Source organism: Trichosurus vulpecula, chromosome 4 (genome assembly GCF_011100635.1).
Source record: "Trichosurus vulpecula isolate mTriVul1 chromosome 4, mTriVul1.pri, whole genome shotgun sequence".
NCBI classification, from domain to species: domain Eukaryota; kingdom Metazoa; phylum Chordata; class Mammalia; order Diprotodontia; family Phalangeridae; genus Trichosurus; species Trichosurus vulpecula.
Window position 1 is genome coordinate 159393665 of NC_050576.1, and position 4123 is coordinate 159397787.

Below are 4123 nucleotides of genomic sequence, written 5' to 3' on the forward strand. Positions count from 1 at the left end.
ATCCAGAAACACTGGGACAGGAGATTCTCTAAGCAGTAAAGCAACTCAAAGATCAGAATCAGGAAGTTTCCAAGATACTCTTCAAGACAGAGCTGGTGATGTTAGAGAAAAGGAAGTTGAAGAGACCTCCCTCAACTGTTAACCCACATTTCCTTCCCTGTAGAGGCTGAGAAAACACAAGACATTCGCCTTGATAGAACAGCTCAAGTACACATTCCATCATCTCCCCATTCCCATTGGGCTGTGATGATCCTTAACTACCTTATCTGCTACACCCCAATGGAATAGATTTCTTCAGGTCCAGTTTCCCAGGAGAAATTGCCTCAACTTACTCTCTCTGATTTCAGGAAAAATGCCAGACTGTGGTCCTTTCTGAATCCCAACCATATCTGCTTTAGATCTTTCAAGGGTCATTGCCTTCTACTGCTTTGAGACACATTGTGTTTCTTTTTTCATTTATAGTCACCCCTGTGGAAATTTGATCACTTACTTGAGGGCCACAGTCTAACGGGTTCTTCATTCTCATGTCTTCATTCTTATCCTTCTTTTCCTCCTCTTCCTGCTCCTCTAACACCCCACTTAGTCATCTAACTGGTGCTGTGCCACTGTTGTAGGGAATAATTCCCTGTCCATGGAAATCTTACAATCTCTGTCCATGGGAATCTTACAGCCTAAGAAAGGCACACTATTAAGTACATATGTCTAAAGCAAAAAAAAAAAACCCATTTAACTAATGTATGTAAAAAGCAAAATAAAAGTATTTAAGTGGCATATTTCCAAGGTAGATCCATATTTGGGGCAAGGAGACAGGAAAGAGACAGCCGAACTCCATGACCAAGCAAGTCAGGAGAATCTATGAGCTTTTTTTCTGAGTAATCAATGAAAGCTTCTTGAAGGAGGTCAGATTTGTTATAAATGGCTTATGAGACTAAGAAATGTTTTATGTATATGATATAGATAGTAAGGATGCTTAGGATGGGGAGGAAAACAAGATATGAAAAGGAACCATATTTTGTACTTCTACATATCCCCCAAAAGCAATGGTTTGCCTATGGTGAGGTGTGACCCTTATGGTAGACTCCTGCAATATTTACTTTTCTCATAGGGATATTGATACTGACTCATTTTGCTAGGTTGTCTCATTTATTCCAATTTTCCCCTCACCTTACCAGGTCTAGATTCCTAGTGATAGAATTGATGTAGTTGAGTTGTTTTTAGTTGTGTCTGACTCTTTGTGACCCCATTTGGCATTTTCTTGGCAAAGATGCTGGAGTGGTTTGCCATTTCCTTCTCCAGCTCATTTTACAGATGAGGAAACTGAAGTAAATGGGATTAAGTGACTGAGGCTGGCTTTGAACTCAGGTCTTCCTGACTGCACTCTATCCACTGTACCATATAGCTGCCCTAGATTCCCAGGGATAGAATACCACCATACAATTACACTCAAACTTTCTCAGAGTCTTAGTGGTAATTCTGTTACAATCCATGCATTCATCAGTCTAATTCTTGTGTACTTGTCTATTTACACATTTGTAAAGCATCCATGTAAATGCATATTTACACACATAGCCACTAACAATAATGATATTTTTAGGTCTTAAAAATTAGCAATTTACTTAGCATTAAAGCAAGAAATTGAAAGTATTAGTGGTTCAATGGACAGAGCACTGGGCCTGTAGTTGGGAAGACCTGAGTTTAAATCCAGCCTCAGACACTTATGAGCTGTGTGACTCTGGGAAAATCATTTAACCTCTGTTAAAGGAAAATGGTAAACCACTCCAGTATCTTTGCCAAGAAAACCCCATGAACAGTATGGTACGTGAGGTCAGGAAGAGCCGGATGTGACCAAATAACTGGATAACCACAAAGGCAAGAAAAATTATAACATCACACATGTATTCCTATTAAATAAAGTACAAAAGTCATAGATGTATCACAATTTACTCAAAAACTTGTGTCATACTCTCTCACCAATACACTCAATATTTTTGTGACAGAGTGAACAAACACAAGAATATGGTAAGGAACCAAATGAGGGAGGAAAACCAGTGTTCCGGGGTAACACAATTCTGGACAGCAGGCTTTGATGGAATTTGTAGAACTCCAGGGAATTTCTTCTTTGCTTATTAATTGCCAATTGATCCTTACCATTCTTCAAGTGGGAAAATTCTCTTATCTTCTGTATTTGAACATAGCTTTTACAAACTCTTTCACTTTACAATCATTTGTCTAAGAGTCTTTAGAAAATGTCACCTTTTAATGTAAATACCAGTTCCCTTTAAACCAGAATGCTATTAGCTTTCTCTGCTCTATATAGTCCAGCTCAGCTAGTGATTCATTTATCCAGATACTGTATTATCCATTCAGAGCAAAATTCACATCAATTCAGCTGAGATTAACTTTTTTTTTTTTGAGGCAATTGGAGTTAAGTGACCTGGCCAGGGTCACATAGCTAGTAAGTGTCTGAGGCCAGATTTGAACTCACATCCTCCTGACTCCAGGGCCAGTGCTCTATCCGTTCTGCCACCTTGCTGCTCCAGAGTAATTTAAAATTAATGCAAGATTAATTCAAAACATTTCCAAAGTCTGTCTTCCCCCTCCACTTTTCTTTTGCAATTCAGAGGAGGCACCATAAAGTAGTAGGCACTATGAAAAATCACCTCCCTCCAACTCTATTTGATACTCAGAAGACAAAAGTTTTTACTAAAGGTTCTGGGGAATGAAATAAATGATAATAAATAAGTACATTCATATTATTTGTTATATTAGATTTAATTATATTACATAAATTTATTTATTATTTCCCACCAATCCAGAATTACTTAGCTGAAGCCTTTTATCAACTAACTTCTTCTAGCTACCCACCATTCCAACAGTTCTACCTGTTATTGTATCTTCAGTCTTCACCAGAGAGTCTTCTTATCATCAGGTACCAATGTCAGGTTCCTATTCCTTGGAATCCCAGGAATTCGTAACATTTAAGTGGCTTAAATGAAAGCCTCTTGGTATTTAGTTGCTTCATTTTCATTTAAAATCGATCAGATTTCCCCCATGAAATTGGAAGTCCTTTTAAAATCATTCCTCAGTGTTCAAGTAGTGATATCACTTCATTTGTGAGTTTTAGTCATAATTTCAATCATGTCCAACCCTTTGTGACTCCATTTGGTATTTTCTTGGCAAAGATGCTGGAGTGGTTTGCCATTTTCTTCTCCAACTCATTTTACAGATGAGGAAACTGAGGCAAACAGGGTTAAGTGACTTGTCCAGGGCCACAAAGTTAGTATCTGAGGCCTGTTTGGAACTAAAAAAGATAAATTTTCCTGACTACAGGCCTGGCACTTTATTCACTGTGCCACCTATATGCAAATGAACTGAGGGACCATTATGCACTCCATTATTTAGTATCTTCAAGACAGTCCTTAAACTAACCCTTTTGTGTCCATAAACTGTGTTTCTTTGTTCTCATATTTTTTTCATTTTTCAAAAAATTAAGTTCTTTCTTTTCTCGTTTAAAACACTAAATTGTTCATATGCAAATGAGATATTACCCTATATACTTTACACTACTTGAATCTTATTTGAAACTTTGTTTCTTTATATACATTTTTTAAAGCTGGTTCTTATTTGAATGAAATTCTTTTTCTATTCTTCTTGGGCATCAAAAAGTTAAACTGTAAGTACAGGGATAAAGCCTTACGTTTTTTTAGTAGTTCTTCGATCTTTTTCTTTTTGTAAAAATACTTACGTTCCTTTTAGCAGTAAACTGCTTCATATCAATGAAGGGATATCTTAAGGGGAAAGCACATGAGGCTTAACACAATTTCTTCCATGCTCAGGAATTATCTGTTACTGGTTTGACAAGTAGTGAGAAGGCCTCAGGTGATGACTGAGTATGTACCTTTCATGCAGTTTGACAGTTGATACATAAGGGGTTTTCAATGACAGTTCAAGTAGAGTAGTATACTGTATACTGCATGGGGAGTTAGGTGATCAAGGGTCTAGTCCTGGTTTTGCTGATAGTTACCTGTGAGACCTTGAACAAATGACTTTAACCTCTCTGGGCCTCAGCGTCCTCATCTGTAAAATCAGAGTTTTAGATTCTAAAGTTCATTTTAGGCCTGAT